At 40.3% G+C, this 19,715-nt stretch overlaps 1 protein-coding gene across 2 annotated transcripts in view; it reads right to left on the bottom strand.

The window, feature by feature from the left end:
• Nucleotides 1-19,715, bottom strand: part of LOC127983865 (meprin A subunit beta) — a 163,470-nt gene that overhangs the window by 90,689 nt on the left and 53,066 nt on the right. The gene's annotated exons all lie outside the window — the stretch shown is intronic.

Below are 19,715 nucleotides of genomic sequence, written 5' to 3'. Positions count from 1 at the left end.
AAATAAAATAAAATAAAAAAAATAAAGATTTTATGTATTATACCTACAGCAAAAATAAATTTTACTTTTCTGTTAGTTAACAGTGTACCTATAATGATAATTACTCTTGGCTGAAAACATTCCAAACAGAATTATAGACCCATTTCCCTGGAGGTGAGGGGTTGGCCTTCTAAAGCTCTTGGTGTCATCTTGGAGATATAATGCAATACGGAGGGCTTGTTCAGACAGTTTGGTCATAGACACAGTGATATTTTGTTTTCCAAGCTGAAATAAATGCTCTTACATAAAATGGTAAATAATAATTAATTTTTCATTATTTATTCATATCCAATATTTTGTCAAACCACTGTTGTATTAAACAGAAATGTATAGTGTAAATAAAACAACAATATTGGGATCTCTCTCTCTCAAAAAAAAAAAAAAAAAAAAATGAAAAGATTTTTTTTTTATACATAAAGTAAACATATAACACAACAACAGAACACAAAAACAAAAAACAGCAACGACAAATGATAATAGTAATATTTAGAAGTATTAAATAGTATTTAAATAGTGATAGCATGTATGATAACAATGATAATTATATTTAGTGGTGAGGGTGATGTTGATATTGATAAAATTATATATATTATATATATATATATAATAATAGTAATGCTAAGGATGGCGATTATGATAACACTTTTATCATATGGCGACAGTGATATCAATAATAATTATTGTGGTAATAATGATAATAATAGTGATAATAATAATAATAATAATAATAATAATAATAATAATAATACTAATAATAATAACAACAATTACAATACACACACGTGCGACATGCACCCACCACATACCACACCTCTCCTATTTTTTATTTTTTTTTGTGTGTGTGTCAGTGTGCTTTTTTTTTTTTTTTTTTCTCTTTCTTTTACAGTTACTATTTGTATGTATGCCTAAACTAAGGTGGTGCATTAAAAAGAAGGTGAAGTGCATTAAAATCAGCATTTGGTGCATTAAAATAATGTGTGGTATGTGTTAGATGTTGACTTTGTCAGAACCTTTGTTTTGCAATGTGTTATTTTGGCCACTAGAGGTCCCCAATGTGCACTCACGTCAACATTGTGCCTTTTGTAATCAGTGTAATTGTTTTCACATGTTTCTCATTCTGGGCTGCCTATTTAAGCTGATCACTTTCTTTGTATCTTTGCTTGGTTATTATTGTTCCTAAGCAAGTTGCTGCCGTAAGTCTGCTCTAGTTCTAAGATCTATTCTTTGAAAGTATTTTTGAATTGTTTTCCTGTTAATAGTTTTTGCAGTTTTTTCTCTGAGTTTTTGTTTTGGAGACTATTTAACTATTTTTGACCCATTCTGGTCTGAGGTTTTTCCTGTTTTGTAACCTAACTCTATACAAAGGATATTTTGTTCCCTTTTGCTGTTTTTGTTGAATAAACTCTTCTGAGTTAAGTTTACAAGGCGTCTGACTATTGGGTTCAACTACCTCCTGTGGCTCAGCGGTAGAAATTAAGACTCTGGCATCAGAGACCCAAGTTCGAGCCCCGGTCCTGACAGAATAACCAAGCCATATTATGAACCCAGAGGCGCCAAATCCTCAAGAACTCCTTGCCACAGCTGCTCAGTATGAGTCCACAGTCCAACGCCATGAGTCAGCACTAGCTCAGCAGGAGACTTTGATGGCTAGACACTCCCAGTTGCTGTCTGATCTCATGACTTCGGTCCGTCAGATCTTTGACCGGCTGCCCTCTACCTCAGTTACTGCTTCTCCTGCTGCCTCTGTACCCCTTCCAGATTCTCGAGTGCTCTCTCCTCTAAGTGAACCCCGCCTACCTCCACCACAACATTTCTCAGGTGACCCTAGTGCATGTGATGGGTTCCTGACTCAATGCTCTCTCACGTTTGAACTACAACCATCGTCCTTCCCCTCAGATCGAGCCAAGATTGCATACGTCATCACCCTCCTTTCTGGCAAAGCTCTTTCTTGGGCAACTGCGGTCTGGAAGGCACAAGCCCCCTTCTGTACAAGTTATTCCGCATTCGAAAAGGAGTTCAAGCGAGTCTTCGATCACCCCTTCAGTGGCCGACAAGCCTCAAAGAGACTTCTCACCCTCCGTCAAGGTAATGGCAGTGCAGCTGAGTATGCCATTCAGTTTCGGACCGTTGCAGCAGGGAGTGGTTGGAACAATGAGGCCCTCATGGTGTGTTTCCTGAATGGTCTGTCAGAGGCAATCAAGGATGATCTGGCTACCAGAGAACCTGCTGTTGATCTGGAAACCCTCATGGATCAAGCAATCCGACTGGATAATCGCCTGAGAGAGAGAAGCCGGAACCGCCCATCTGTTTCCTCATGGTCTGCCAGTCCAGCTCTTGCTCAAATGCCACCAGTGCCCCAAGATTCTTCGGAACCCATGCAATTGGGTAGGGCTAGACTTTCCCCCTCGGAACGAGACCGTCGTATGAGAGAGCGCTGTTGTCTTTATTGTGGATTGTATGGTCATTTTCGCTCCACCTGCCCCGAGCTTTCGGGAAACGCCCAGTCCCGTACAGGCAAGGAAGGACTGTGACGGGAGTTACACGCACCACTTCACCTTCCAACTCTGGGCTGTTCCTTCCAATCACACTCACTTGGAGAGGACAAAAACACCAACTAGAGGCATTGATTGATTCTGGCGCTGCCGGGAATTTCATGGATGTTTCTCTTGCTAAGAGTCTTCAGATCTCTACTTATTCTCTTCCTGCACCCCTAACTGTGACAGCCTTGGATGGAAGACCATTGTCTCCCGGGAAAGTAACCCACCTCACCTCTCTCCTTGGTCTCACCACTTACCAGCACGAGGAGAGAATGTGCTTTCACCTTATACAGTCTCCAGAGTTCCCTGTTATCCTCGGTCACCCATGGCTTCTCCAGCATAATCCACACGTTGACTGGTCGACTGGCACTGTTCTAGGTTGGGGTCCCACCTGTCAGACTAAATGCTTGGCCCAGAATCCCCCTGACCTTATTCTCGAGTCCCAAGAAACCATAGATCTGTCTCAAGTCCCTGCTCCATACCACCACCTCAAAGCAGTCTTCAGTAAAAGGAAGGCCACCTCCTTACCACCTCATCGGCCTTATGACTGCGCTATTGAGCTACTCCCGGGTACCTGTCCCCCCAGAGGTCGTATATTCTCTTTGTCTCCCCCTGAACGAACTGCTATGGACAGATACATTAATGAAGCTCTTGTGGCAGGCATCATCCAACCATCCACTTCCCCTGCTGGAGCTGGATTCTTTTTTGTTGGGAAAAAGGATGGCGGACTTCGACCATGTATTGATTACAGGGGCCTAAATAAGATAACCATTCGAAACCGCTATCCCTTGCCACTAATGACAACTGCATTTGAAATGCTGCAAGAAGCCTCCATCTTCACTAAGCTTGACTTGCGCAATGCCTACCATCTTGTTCGCATTAGGCAAGGAGATGAGTGGAAAACTGCCTTCAACACGCCCACTGGGCACTATGAATATTTAGTTATGCCCTTTGGCCTCACTAATGCTCCCGCAGTATTTCAAGCTCTCATCAATGATGTTCTCAGAGACATGTTAAACCAATTTGTTTTTGTTTATTTAGACGATATCCTCATCTTCTCGAGTTCCCTCCAAGAGCATGTAAAACACGTCAGTAAGGTTCTGAGACGCCTTCTTGATAACCATCTTTATGTTAAACCTGAGAAATGTGAGTTTCATGTGACCAAGGTTCAGTTCCTGGGGTTCATCATCAAGCCTGGCCAAATACAAATGGATCCTCAAAAGGTTCAAGCTGTTGTGGATTGGCCCTCCCCCTCATCTGTAAAAGAGGTACAGCGTTTCCTTGGCTTTGCCAATTTTTATCGCAAATTCATCCGGAACTTCAGTACTGTGGCGGCTCCTTTATCTGCTCTCACCAAGGGGAACACAACCAGCTTTTCTTGGGGACCTGAAGCAGAGTTGGCTTTCAACAAACTTAAGAAACATTTCACCTCTGCACCTATTCTCATTCTCCCTAACCCAGATAGACCATTCATCGTGGAAGTCGATGCTTCAGATGTAGGGGTTGGAGCTGTATTATCCCAGAGAGGAGAGGACAACAAGCTGCATCCATGTGCATTCCTTTCCCACCGCCTTACACCTACTGAAAGGAACTATCATGTAGGGGATCGAGAGCTACTGGCCGTCAAGTTAGCGTTTGAAGAGTGGAGACATTGGCTTGAGGGGGCCAAACACCCATTCCAAGTACTGACAGACCACAAAAATCTGGAATATATTCAGCAGGCAAAGCGACTCAACCCCCGCCAGGCACGTTGGTCCTTATTTTTCGATAGATTCCAGTTCATCTTGTCCTACCGCCCTGGCTCTAAGAACCTAAAGCCTGATGCTTTGTCCCGAGCATATGTTAAAACTCCACAGGAAGATTGTGTTGCGCCAATTATCCCAAGTTCCAAGATATTAGCCCCTATCAGGTGGAATCTGGAAGATACGGTAAAACAAGCCCAAGCCAGAGAACCAGACCCAGGAGGGGGGCCTACCCACTGTCTGTTTGTCCCTAAAGCTGTCCGCTCTCAGATCCTCCAGTGGGGACACTCCTCTCGTCTCACTTGTCATCCTGGTACCTCACGCACTCTTGAGTTCCTCCAAAGACGATTTTGGTGGCCAACTATCAAGGAGGATGTGACCACATTTGTGAACGCATGTCCCACATGCAACCAAAATAAAATCTCTCACCGCTCTCCTCAAGGGCTATTGCACCCTCTCCCCATACCTCATAGACCTTGGTCCCATCTTTCCATGGATTTTATCACTGGTCTTCCACTATCACAAGGCAACACCACTATCATGGTCATAGTAGATAGATTTTCCAAGGCCGCCAGATTTATTCCTCTGCCTAAACTACCCACCGCAAAACAAACTGCTGAATTGGTCATAAATCATGTGTTCAGAGTCTTTGGAATTCCACAAGACATCGTCTCTGATCGAGGACCCCAGTTTTCCTCCCGATTCTGGCGGGCTTTTTGTCAATCTCTGGGGGCTACAGTGAGCCTGTCTTCTGGGTTTCACCCAGAGTCCAATGGACAAACTGAGCGGCTTAACCAAGATCTTGAGACTACACTGAGATGTATGGCAGCTAACAGTCCTTCCTCTTGGTCTTCATTCATCATGTGGGCAGAATACGCACACAATACCCTTCGCTCCTCTGCAACAGGCATGTCCCCTTTCGAGTGCCAGTTTGGTTACACCCCTCCACTATTCCCTGAACAAGAGGTGGAGGTTGCAGTTCCCTCTGCTCATCAATTTGTTAAACGCTGCCGCCAGACATGGAAAAAAGCCAGACTCAAGCTCCTTAGGACCTCTCAGCAATACCAGCACCAGGCTAATCGCAGACGCAGACCTGCCCCCACTCTGCGCCCTGGCCAAAGAGTCTGGCTCTCCACTAAGAACATTCCCTTGCGTGTGGAGTCCCGCAAACTTTCCCAGAGATTCATTGGCCCCTTCAGGATTGCCAGGAAAGTGAACCCTGTTACCTATCAATTGTACTTGCCTAAGTCTTTGAAAATTAATCCAACTTTTCATGTCTCCCTGTTAAAACCTGTTTTGTCTTCTCCTTTTCTTGCGACAGGAAGACCTCCTCCTCCTCGTATCATCGGGGGCCAGCCAGCTTACACAGTCCACAGAATACTAGATGTCCGTCAAGTACGTGGGTCCCAGCAGTATCTTGTGGACTGGGAAGGCTATGGTCCCGAGGAGCGCTCCTGGGTTCCTGCTAAGGACATCTTAGACCCCAAACTAGTGCAAGAATTTTACGCTCGCAAGACCAGTTGTCCTGGAGGGAACGTCAGGAGCCGTTCCTAGAGGGAGGGGTCCTGTCAGAACCTTTGTTTTGCAATGTGTTATTTTGGCCACTAGAGGTCCCCAATGTGCACTCACGTCAACATTGTGCCTTTTGTAATCAGTGTAATTGTTTTCACATGTTTCTCATTCTGGGCTGCCTATTTAAGCTGATCACTTTCTTTGTATCTTTGCTTGGTTATTATTGTTCCTAAGCAAGTTGCTGCCGTAAGTCTGCTCTAGTTCTAAGATCTATTCTTTGAAAGTATTTTTGAATTGTTTTCCTGTTAATAGTTTTTGCAGTTTTTTCTCTGAGTTTTTGTTTTGGAGACTATTTAACTATTTTTGACCCATTCTGGTCTGAGGTTTTTCCTGTTTTGTAACCTAACTCTATACAAAGGATATTTTGTTCCCTTTTGCTGTTTTTGTTGAATAAACTCTTCTGAGTTAAGTTTACAAGGCGTCTGACTATTGGGTTCAACTACCTCCTGTGGCTCAGCGGTAGAAATTAAGACTCTGGCATCAGAGACCCAAGTTCGAGCCCCGGTCCTGACAGACTTGATTTGGTTATATTTTTATATTTTATATCAATATCATTATTATCATCATCATTTCCTTTATCCATTTATGTATTCATTTATTTATTTTAATCATTTAATATATACGTTATACCATTACCACCCTTATATCAAGCAAATTATCATCACATTGCCATCATTCCATCACTGTTAAATGTTTCTATGATATTTAAAATATTAATAACCATAATGTCAATAATAACTATAATAATGAAAATACTCACAATATTACTAAAACCTTGTATAAATGTATAATAATAAATAAATACATAATTAATCGGGATGAGTCAGATTTGTAATAGTTGGATGAGGTCTGATCTGGAGTGTTGAGGTTCCAATACACAGTTGTAATGAGGTGTAAAATATTCTAGGGAGATGTAGTCTATGAGCAAATTTTTCCAGTGTGTTATGTGAATAGTGCTTTGGGATTTCCAGTTCAAGTAGATAGTTTTCTTGGCGATGGCTAAGGCTACAAGGAGCATCCTTGTGTTTGTTATTTCCTGATTGAGAGTTGATAGATCACCTAGTAAACAGAGTAAGGGGGATAATGGGATGCGGCAGCCCAGGAGGCGGGACAGGGATTCAGTGACGTCTTTCCAAAAGTGTTTAATGGGTGGACAGTGCCATGTTGCATGGATATATGTATCCGGACAGCTTTGTGAGCAGTGTGAGCAAATTCCTGATGTGAATCCCATTTTAGCCAGCCTTTCCCCAGTGTAGTGTGTTCTATGAAGAGTCTTATACTGTATGAGCTGAAGGTTGGCGTTTTTAGTCATGGATTAAATTTTTATACAAATTTGAGTCCAGAAGCAATCAGGAGCAATCAAAAGGTCTTCTTTCCATTTGATTGTTGGTAAAGTTATAGATTTATTTGAATTAGCCATAATTTTGTATATTTTGGAAAGTAATTTTTTCGGGGAGGATATATTAATTAAATCTGCTAATGTGGTAGGAAGATGAGTGTTGATAGTTCTGTTGTTGATTTTGGATAATACAGCTGATTTGAGTTGCAGATAATTCAAGAATTGATTACTCCCGATACCGTACTCCTAGACTAAGTAAGAAAATGAAACAAAGTTGTTAGACTGAAAAATGTGCTTTAAATGTGAGATGCCCTTTTGTGCCCATTTATGAAAATTTAGTGTTTTTTTGTTGCTTGTGAAATCAGGGTTATTCCAGAGTGGGGTGAGTTCAGATGGGGCCTGATTGGAGTTTGTGATGTGATGATATTTCCACCAGGCTGTCAGAGCAGAGGCTATTGTCAATGATTTGAAACATGGGTGGTGTTTAATGGACTGACTAAAAAATGGAATGTCTGATATATGCAAATTTTCACAGAGTGATTGTTCACTTTCTAGCCATGTAGCCATGTCTGACTGAGTGGGGTGAGTCCATTTATATATGTATTGAAGTTGGTTTGCTAGTGAGTAATGGTAAAAATGCGGTGCTTCTAATCCTCCTAAGGATTTGGGTTTTTGTAAGAAAAAAAAAAAAAAAAGATTTTAACCATTGATTGAGATTGTCACTAGTTTGGGTCAAAATAACCAATTTCACAGAAACATGCCCTGACATTCTGTATAGTAGCAATCACAGCCAGTGCGTTTAGGTTCGTCCTCTCACGGGCCAAGCCCAAAGAGCCTTTAGCAAGAAGAACATAGGACAATGGCAGTTTTTATGCGAGGTGAATAGATCTACGGCTGCCTGTCCGAATCTCATCCATAACAAATCCACTATCTGCGGGTGAAGGCGCCAATCTCCATAGATTGGGTTTCCCCTTAATAGAAGATCCGCGCCTCTGTTTAGAAGGCCCGGAACATGAGTCGCGCGTAACGACAGGAAAACCCGTCTGCTCCACACTAAAAGCTTGTAAGCTAGAGCGTGAAGTTTCGACGAGCGCATGCTGCCCTGACGGTTGATATAAGCCACTGCCGTGGTATTGTCACAGCTTACGAGCACATGATGTCCCTGCAGGCGAGGCAGAAAATGATTCAGAGCTTTCCATATGGCCATAAGCTCTAAATAATTTATGTTCGCTGAACGTAGTCTGCTTGGCCACAGACCGTTCACCGTTCTGCCCTCCTGGGCGGCGCCCAAGGCTGTTAAGGACGCATCTGTCATCACAACTTTCCACATCATAACCCTTCCCAGAGGGGTTCCCTGTGGGTAAAAGTCTGCGCTCTTCAAGTGGCGCAAGGCTGCCGATCAGGCGCCTGTCACTATTACAGAGCGGCAAAAATCGTGCATCGGGCTGAAATGTAGTAACAAAACCCATTTCATGAACGCTCTCATTCTCAGGAGTCCCAGCGGTACAACCTGTATAGATAAAGCCATAAGACCCTGCAGCTTGAGGCATGTGCGAAATTTTACTTTCGTCCCCTCTCTGAACTGCCATAGACAGTTCATTAGAAAGAGAACGCGCTCTTGAGATAGACACGCTCGCATGGAGACTGAGTTCAACTCCAAACCCAGGAAAATGACATTCTGACTGGGTGTAAAATTGCTCTTGCTCACATTCACTCTGAACCCGAGTGATGTGATGTGCATGAGCACACGGCCGGTGTCCTGCAACACTTTCTCTTTCGATTTGGCTATGATGAGCCAATTGTCTTTGTATGTTAGAATCCTCAGACTTGACATTCTCATGGGTGCTAAGCCCAGCTCCGTACACAGACAGAAACACCGGGGCTTAGACTGAGCCCAAATGGCGGAACTGTGAATTCGTAACATGTGCCTTGGTAGGCGAAACAAAGAAACTTCCTGTGTGGCGGATAAATGCTTATATGGAAGAAAGCATCTTTCAGGTCAACCAATGTGAACCAGTCGTTTTGTTTTATGGCATGGGCGAGTGAGCCATGAGTCAGCATTCTGAAATTGTATTTCCTCAAATGTTTGTTCAACACACGAAGGTCCAAGATAGGGCGGAGAGTGCCGTCCTTTTTTGGGACCAGGAAATAAGTACTGACCAGTCAATGTACTGTTTGAGTACATGAATTACTCCGGGATATTGGTTTGTTTGAACTCAGAGGGAGTGTCAGCCACATTAAAAAAGTTAACAGCTTAAGTCATTTGTGGATAAATGCGTATTAGAGATGCGAACCGTTTAAAATGATTCAGTTCGATTTGGTGAACTGAATGATTCGTTCTCGAACCGGATATCCAGCTGCTTTGATTTGAACTCTCTCTCACACAGACACGGAAAAGAAGACAATGCTGAATAAAGTCGTCGTTTTTGCTATTTTTGGACCAAAATGTATTTTCGATTCTTCAAAAAATTCTAACTGAACCTCTGATGTCACATGGACTACTTTGATGATGTTTTTCTTACCTTTCTGGACATGGACAGTATACCGTACACACATCTTCAATGAAGGGACTGAGAGCTCTCGGACTTAATCTAAAATATCTTAAACTGTGTTCCAAAGATAAAAGGAGGTCTTACATGTTTGGAACAGTTATTAATGACAGAATTTTCATTTTTGGGTGAACTAACCCTTTAAGTTCAACCACTATCAAAGCTAGAATGCGTACTTGATATGTATTTCAAGTGTATTTCACATGTATTAAACACGTGAAATACACGTTAAATATGTGCAGATTTTTCACACGTATCTAACGTGTTATTGACGTGTTAAAATTCACGTTTTTGACCCTTTTGGCTTTTCATAGATTCAAACATGGGACACCTGAAGCACATATGATGGCACACTGCCCACGAGGCTATTGGTGCTAATTTGATTTTATTAATTAATATTTTAGAAGCATCTAATGCCAATCAAGGTTGTATTTGTTTGTTCAAATATACAATAAAAACTGTAATATTGTGAATTTAATGTAACTTTTCTACTTATTTCACCCTCATTACTCCAGTCTTCAGTGTCACATGATCCTTCAGAAATCATTCTATGCTGATTTAGCACATCAAATATCAATGTTGAAAACAGTCGCTTAATATATTTGTGGAGAAACTTTCACTTTTTTACTGTCACTTTTGATCAGTTTAATGCGTCTTTGCAGAAAGTATTAGTTCATAAACTTAGCAGATGCCATTTTATTTGATTCATTAAAAATTTTAGTAACTCTTACAACAAGAAGTGTTCCTATTAGCCCAGGGCTCAGAAAAAAAAAAAAAAAAAAGAATATAGGAAGTGATGTAATTCTGACAGTGAAACGTGGACAGAAACTGTTGGTTTTACAAAAAAAGTATTTGAACAAAATAACATTATTAACCAATTATGATATTTGAAAAGCTAATCATGTTCCATATTCCTCTGGAACAACTGACATGTGTTTTGTGTTTCCTATTTCATTTGTTTCAGTTTTTGTTCTTTGAACTGCTTTTAATTCCTGTCTGAGCAACATATGATCATTCATTGACTTAAATCTTAGAATCGCTCCATTTATCAACAATATTAGTCTTTCAGGAATCATGCAATTGTGGGAAAACATGGCACATTTTGTATAGCACAATAGACACAGACTTCTTATATCAGTCATAGACTACACTGATACACTTGTCATCAGAAAACTCTTTCAGATACTAAGAAAAACCCATTTCTCACATTGCATTTGATGCAGTGTTATGGATTTGTAGAAAAACCTGGTAACACAGTTAGGTTGACCCAAATGAACACAGTGCTCTCTTTGTGTGTGTGTGTGTGTGTGTGTGTGTGTGTGTGTGTGTGTGTGTCCCTCAATAATGTGATGTGATTTGTTCAGGAATGCCTTGGCAGCAGAGGAACAAAGTCTCATCTTTATTATGTTGCACTTATCACGTGAATAGTGAAGTGCAAACACGCAGTTTAAATATTTAATACTTACATTCAGCAAGCATGCATTGAATTAATAAAAAGTGACTAATTTATGGTAAATAAGATTTCTATTTCAAACTCAGATACTGCTGCTCTTTTGAACTTTATATTTACATAAGAAAATGCATTATGGTTTCCACAAAAATATTAAACAGCTGTTTTACATTTTTTTTATAGCAATAATACAAAAAAGGCATAAAACTGGCATTATTTAGCAGCAAATCAGCATATCAGATTGATTTCTGAAGGATCATGTGAGACTGAAGACTGGAGTAATGATGCTAAAAATTCAGCTTTGCATCAAAGGAATAAATTACATTTTACAATATATTAATAGAAAACTTAAAATAGAAAACGGGTACTTGAAATTGTAAAAAATGTTCAAAATATTACTGTTTTTACAGTTTTTTTTTGGTAGCTGATGAAGATGCAAACATTAACAACCAATCAAAATCAATCCTGCTATCACAAGCTCAAGAATGCGTGGATGTGTGATGTGCTAATATAGTTATCTTTATAGATATCGTTCTTGGTGTGAAGTTGTGAACAGGCCTTAAAGCTGCAGTAGGGAACTTTTGTAAAAATATATTTTTTACATATTTGTTAAACCTGTCATTATGTCCTGACAGTAGAATATGAGACAGATAATCTGTGAAAAAAAATCAAGCTCCTTTGGCTCCTCCCAGTGGTCCTATTGCCATTTGCAGAAAGCCATCCACTCCCGGTAAAAAACAACCAATCAGAGCTGCGGTCCGTAACTTTGTTTGTGTTCAAAATGTAGAAAAATGAACATAATAAGCGAGTACACCATGAATCCATTTTCCAAACCGTGTTTTTAGCTTGTCCTGAATCTCTAGGGTACACCTATAATAAGTGTTTATATTCTGACTATTTTAGATTGCTTCGGGGGTACCGTGGCGGAGTAACCCAGTACCTTTGTGATTCTTTATAGACATAAACAGAGAGAAGTAGCTCCGGCTACGATGTTCTTCCGCAAGACGCAAGCAGTTCTGTTTATTAACCGCTAGAGCGTCAAAAGTTCCCTACTGCAGCTTTAAGACTGATGATACACAGGGCAACTTCTTAAGCGATATTGCTGGGCAACTTTGGTTAACGTTGGCGTCAATGAGCAACTAGGTGAGACATAGGGCCCACGATTGATTTAAAGTATCCATATATAGAAATGTGTTACCCATTCTCACTGGGAAAGTGCCCAAGCAATGTTGCTCAAAAAAAGTTGCCCTGTGTATCGCACGTCCTGATATTGCTGAGTTAGACGTGTTCCTGGGTCAACATATTTTGTTGACCCAGGAACAACATTTTACTCCAAAAATATATTGTTGACCATATCCCTACACCTACACCTAAACCTAACCTTAACCATGAGTAATTCCTAAAATCAGAGGAAATGATAGATGAATGACACTGATGTACAAGCACCAAACAGTGATGTTAAGCGTAAACTTCACAAAATCTATAAACTGGTTCTTCAAATCTGATTGGTTAATCACAATGTTGTTCCAGGGACAACAAAGATGTTGTTCCAGGAACATGTCTCACTTGGTAAAATCAGGTTCTGCCTGTGTATCATCAGCTTAATTCTAGAACCTAGAAAAAAACTTAAGCAGAATAAGCAGCACCATTATTAATTTGACATCAGCCAGTTCATCATCTTTTTTTTTTTTCTTCTTTGCTTTCTTTTGTTACTGAACTGTAGGTCACCTGCGTGACCCCAATAACCAGGTGGTTGTGGTGAATGGCCTCCGGATAAGCGTGACTGGGATCAACACGGCCTCCTCAGACCGCAGAGATGCACAGACTCCTCAGCCAGACGGTCTCTGTCTGCCAGCCTCCTGAAGGGTCGCCCGCCAACGTCATCACGGCTGGAGACTACGACCTCAACATCAGCGGTAAGCGCTTGCAAAGAGTTTTCTGTTCACTTTAACTTCACCTGGGGACATCTGTAGAGGACCTGATAATATTACTGCTACATTTTTTTTTCAATAGGAAAGTGGAAATGTCCTGAAATGAACAAAAATGGAAACTGAGAGATAGTTTCATAATACAGCATACGTTTATGTATTTATGTACCACCAAAATGGTGATCATTTGACTATTAGTCAGCTGTTTGCCTGTGGATTTACATGTATGCTACCAATCGGTGGACGATATAAGTAACCACAGTATTCTTCATTATGGTAGCAATATATATTGCAATATACAGTGATATGATACACAGAAAAATAATAGATATAATTTCCAGAGTAATGGCAGAAAATGGGAAATATTTGGATTTTATGAAAGCGAAGTGAAAGTGACATTCAGCCAAGTATGGTGACCCATACTCAGAATTTGTGCTCTGCATTTTACCCATCCGAAGTGCACACACACAGAGCAGTGGGCAGCCATTTATGTTGCGGCACCCGGGGAGCAGTTGGGGGTTCGATGCCTTGCTCAAGGGCACCTAAGTCATGGTATTGAAGGTGGAGAGAGAACTGTACATGCACTCCCCCCACCCACAATTCCTCCCGGCCCAAGTCGAACTCACAACCCTTCAATTGGGAGTCCGACTCTCTAACCATTGGCCATGACTTCCCCTATACTATTCATACAGATATTTTTAAGGTCTGCAGTTAAACAGCTGTATAAATAAACAAATAATTTGGTGTTTTATCCTTTTTTAATGCAAAACACGTATTAATTAAAAAATATATATAATAATTATAGTTTCTGTTGGGGGTATGTAAACATTTAAGAAAAGGAATAAGAAAGTAAAAAAAAAATGTTTAGTTTCTTACGGACAGAAAAATGGTTTGATCTCTCTCTCTCTCTCTCTCTCTCTCTCTCTCTCAAAAAAAAAAAAAAAGACTAATTATAGTTTCTGCAGGGGTGGGGTGGAGGGGGTGAACATTTTAGAAAAGGAATATATATTAAAAAAAAAAAAAAAAAAAGGTAATTATAGTTGCAGGGGGCTTGTAAAATTTTGATCAACGTTTTTAATACATTATTAATATCAGTATATCTTTTTTTTTCTTTTTTTTTTGAAGGAGATTCATTTCATAGTAGTTTCTCATGTCAGCACCTGATGAGGGCAGCAGAAGCCTTAAGGGGAAAGGTGCGAATGAGAATGAAATTTTGTAATGGTCTATGAAATTAAAGGGTTTGGTTTGCACTACACAGTTGTTTTATCGTTTCTGATCTCTTTTTTTTCTTCATTCTCTAAATTCTCCTATGGATTAATTCTTGGTGTGGCAATGCTGCTGATGTTTTAAATTAAGCCCGACTACGCCACCCGGAAATAGTCCGGGAACACAGATTATCCAGATACACAAAGCACACAGATACATAGTGGCTGAGTAAGATAACAGGCAACAATGATAATACAAAACAATTTATTCTAAAACACACTATTTCATTAAAAAAACAAAAAAAAACAAAAAAAACAATCAATAATAAATTGTAAAAGAAAAATATAAAATCACACATCACACACACACCTACCACTTCAAAACCTGGGGAATTTATCCTGACTATCAGATCACAGCAACCACTCGTGCTCTCTCACAACACTACACCCGTTGTGAACACTTCAACTGTCAATCATACCACCACCACACCTAGAAGGCTTCAGGAACCACTAGCACCCAAGATTCTGAAGGGAAAAAGACAAAAACACAATCAATACAAAAGCAATAAACACAGTAAACATACTGTAATGATAAGATCTCCATACTCATCGGGAAGGAGGAGGCGGGAACCGGCGCACAATCAAAACATTTTAAGAATTCAAAAATGAATACAAAACAGCGCACCAGCCCTTCACGGACGACTGGTGCGCACAAAATAAAAAGCAAACATAAAATAATGTCCCAGACCTGGTCCTCTCTCGTCCTTCACTATAGTCGCTCCAGTTTTATATCCTTCCATCTCCTACGTGGGACTCGATACCGGCGGTGGGGCGCAGGTGCAGCTCATCTTCAATCACTACACCTGGCCTCACTCCTCGTACCCACGCCTCTCGGCCCCGCCCCACTCGCCACACATACACTTTACATAAACCTCAGTCAATGAAGCATAAAATCACGCCCAGAAAAAAGGAGCCTGTCCTTCAATAATGACACCAGCTAACCTGCTGATGCTCATGAATCATAATCGGCACAATAGCATGCGATAACAGATCATTCTTTTACTTCTTGACAAGCAGATAAACCCAAAATCACAAACAGAAGAAAAATACAAAACCCAAACACTCTTCATAACATCCAAACATAAAGGATGACATTCATAGATGTTCGTTACCCTAAGAATCCCCCATCGTCCACCAATTGAGAAACAGCATCACAGTACCGAGTTAGAGGTATTCTGGCAGGCTGTACACCGAAGCATTGTTTGATCCACTGGAGCATCATCTTACACCAGATGGAGACCGTCATCTTGTAAGTGAAACACCATCTTATCTGTCCATGGTCGTTCAGTGTCACACGCTGATCAGGTTTAACGTTCAGGAAATAGCACGGGCCAACAGAGTCTTCAAAAGTCTACAAAGTCTGCTAAGCCTGCTCCAACAATTCCACGCCTTGTACCACAGCGGCAGATAACTCACTCCGCGCCGTGCCCTCAAGAACGTGCTAATAAAAACGGTTCGCCATGATAAGCGTTTACACCGCGTCTTTTTTTCCAGCCACACTCCTGAGCTTAAACCGGCGCCCCATAATGACGTCACTTACCGGACCCGGGATAGGACGACCACTAGATGCCTGTCGAGTCTCTTTTATACTCGCAGGAGGCCATATTTAGGAATTAACCCTATGGTGGCTAACTACATCACCACATTGGTAAGAGCTCTGACCCTCATACGCATGTTTTCCTCTGGTGTGTGTGTATGCCAGGTCACACACGTGAGCTATGCTGTGCCGTTAAGTGAAGTGTTTGGTCCCTTCTCAGATCATAGGCTCCCAGTAGAGCCCGTCCCTCACGTTGTCCCTTTGCTGTACCCTTCGCTTTAGTGGGCCTAACAACAAACCTCTGTGAGTTAGACACTAACACACCTCTCTAGACCAGAAGCATACTCCTTTTAACTGAATGAACATATTGCACCTGAATATGAGAACAGAGTCAAGATGCAACAAACAGCAGCGTTAGCATACTTGAATATGTGAACTTCACGGTTGGTTGGTTTGACTACTAAACTAAAGTCTCAAAACTCTATGCTCTAAATTCAACATGAAATCAAAACTGTTCCTACGTACTTAAATGCATAAAACTTACTCCTGTTTTTATTGTGACAGTTATTTTACTTGTATATGTTCTGTTATAATATGCTTTTTATATTATGAATGAATAAATAAGCTATTATAACATTAAATAATTTGAATATTAAATTTAATAATTTGAGTAGGCTTTTTTATTATTGTTTTTACAGCTTTTTATTTTTACTTTTCATTTTAATTCTAGTTAAAGTTTTAGTGTCTCTTCAAACTCAGTTTTATTAATGTTACTTCAATTAAAATTTCAGTTAGAAGCCGAGACAAAATTTAGATTTTTGTAAAATAATTTATTTGACATCAACTTTGTTTCAATTAATAAGGACGCTAATATAATACATTTTAATTTGTTTTGAGGGAACAGTATCAACACTATATTGCACATTATTTATCAGTGCACATAATTCCAAATGTTAATAAAAATAACATGTTCCAGCTGAAATTACTTTTCTTTTTAGGTGATGTCATCTAGAACCGGTGGGCGGCTAAATTAAGGTTAACCAATAGCCAAGTAGCTATTAGACATCGCTTTAGGCTTTCTATTCAGGGGCTATAAAAAGTGTATTGACTCAATGTTATCTCAGTGTGGTATGGGAACAGCTCCAGTCAAGACTGTAAAGCCTTGCAGAGAGATGTGCGCTTAGCTGAGCGCATCTCAGGGTCTGCTTTCCCATCTCTGTAGGACATTTACTTCAAACGATGCAAAAGCAGAGCTGTTAAAATCATCAAAGACTCCATCCACCCCAGTAACCATCTTTTCACTTTTCTGCCATCTGGTGAGCGCTTCCGTAGCCTGATGGCAAAAACCGAGAGACTCAGGAGGAGTTTCTTTTTATATTTTATTCTTATATTTTTTAAAGTTTACTTTTATTTAATTCTTACATAGCTATATTTATGTATTTTTTCATTAGGGCCCGAGCACCGATGGTGTGAGGACCCTATTGAATCTGCTCTCTTTCTTATTATTATTCTTCCGCTTCTCCAAAATGAATCGCATTTTTGAGGGCTTAAACATGCACAAAAAGTCATGAAATTTTGCACACGCATCAAACCTGGTGAATATTTTCGTCTGATATAGGATTCATAAGAGGGTGTGGCAAAATGACTCGACAGCGCCACCTATGCTAAAAAAAAACCAACAGCCTTCCAGCTATGTTTCACATACATGCACGAAAATGGAAGTCAGTTATTTGTAATATTATGAGCAAATTTTGTGCAATTTTTGTCATTTCCATGCGTTGTATTTTAACGCACTCCTCCTAGAGATTTATTCAGATCAACACCAAATTGTTTACGCCTAATCTAAAGGTATTTGTGATGTTAAATTGTGAAGATCTTAAGTTTTCGTCAAAGGGCTTGTCCGTGGCGGCCTGGCGAATTTTGATGATTCGCCATGAAAAGTGAAGTTGCTATAACTCAGACATACAATGTCCAATCTGCCCCAAATTTCACATGTTTGATAAGAGTCCGAACCTGAACAGATTGACATGCCCATATTCAGTAATAGTCATAGCGCCACCTATTGGCAACAGGATGAGACATATTTTACACTGCGACGAACTACTCCTAGAAATTTTATGACATCAATGTCTTTTTTGTGGTCAGTCTAATCTAAAGGCCTGTGCAATGTTCAGTTGTGAAGATCTTGAGTTTTCGTTAAAAGGTGTGTCCATGGCGCCGTGACGAATTTCGATGTCTGGCCATGGGAATAAAAGATGTTATAACTCAGGCATAAAATGTCCGAACTTCCCCAAACTTCACATGTGTAATAAGAGTCCTGGCCTGAACACATCTGAAGGCCAATATTCCATCGGGTGTGGCAAAATGGCTCGATAGCGCCACAAATTTCGATGTTTTGCCATGAAAAAGGAAGTTTCTGTAACTCAGACATACAATGTCCAATCTGCCCCAAACTTCACATGTTAGATAAGACTTCTGCCCTTAACTGATCTACATGCCCATATTCAGTTATAAGCTGTGTCCAAATTCAGGGTCTGCATCCTCCTTAGGATCCTTCCTACCCGGTTGAAGGAGGATGGGTCCTCCGACGACCGCAAAAACCGGAAGTCGGTGTTTGTGAATTTGGACAGCCTACCCTTCTTTCAGTTCCCTCCCTTAACCGTTGCTCATATCCTGTCGCCTAGCAACCGTGACAGCGCCAAGCAAGACGCCGGTGAAGAGCTCATCGTTCTCTCCCCGGAGCTTTATAAACACTTCTGTCTGCTCTTTCGTCCTTAGAAGCGTTAAAACAGCTTCAATCACTAACAAATAAGCTGTGTGTAAGGGGATATTCACACAGGCAGTAAGGAAGAAGCTAGTTTACAAAAGTAAACGTTTTTTTTTTTTTTTTACATATACACGTACACATGTAAAAAAAAATGCTTAACGCTAAAACAAAATGCCTAACTAGAAAACCACTGAAAATATATCTTTTTGAAAAGCCAGTTTTTAAAAAACATCGAAAATAATACTCCTCCCCCACTCCGCTACCGCTCGCTTCGTCCTGCCGAAAAGAATTATGGGATAGGTAGGACGCGAAAGGATCCATCACACCCATCCTTCGAATTCGGGGAAAAGGAGGACGCATTTGTGGGCCGCATTTGAAGGATCCTACGAATTTGGACAGCCTTCGTCGCGGCGCTGTGACGTAACATCCTTCAAATGCGTCCTCCGAAGGATGTAGACCCTGAATTTGGACACAGCCATAGTCATAGCGCCACCTGCTGGCAACAGGAAGTGACATATTTTATGCTGCGACAAACTTCTCCTAGAAATATTTTGTCATTAATGTACTTTTTGTGGTCAGTCTAATCTAAAGGCCTGTGCAATGTTAAATTGCGTAGATCTTGAGTTTATGTTAAAGGGCATATCCATGGTGCCATGACAAAGTTTGATTTCTCTTTATAGTCTAGTTTCGTTTCCTGTTTAGAGCCATCATTCCTTTTGCTGTGAAGTAGAGATTGATTTTACATGCGCTTTTTCTGAATTCAAACAGAATCAATTTTAACATAGTTCATCAGTTTAGTTTGATTTAATGTAAAATATTTGTTTCTTTTTGCTGCTGCATTTACAGTTAAAAACAATTGTGGTTGTATGTAACAATGTTTTCAGTATTGTAAAGTAAAGTACAATTTTATATGTATTATATTTAATTTGATATAAAGTAATTTTATATATGTATTGTCTGTATGTATATACATTTTTTTTCAAATAAAAT

Source organism: Carassius gibelio, chromosome B20 (genome assembly GCF_023724105.1).
Source record: "Carassius gibelio isolate Cgi1373 ecotype wild population from Czech Republic chromosome B20, carGib1.2-hapl.c, whole genome shotgun sequence".
Classification (NCBI taxonomy): Eukaryota; Metazoa; Chordata; class Actinopteri; order Cypriniformes; family Cyprinidae; genus Carassius; species Carassius gibelio.
The sequence above is the reverse complement of the archived record's forward strand: the minus strand, read 5'-3'. Positions and strand labels throughout refer to the sequence as shown.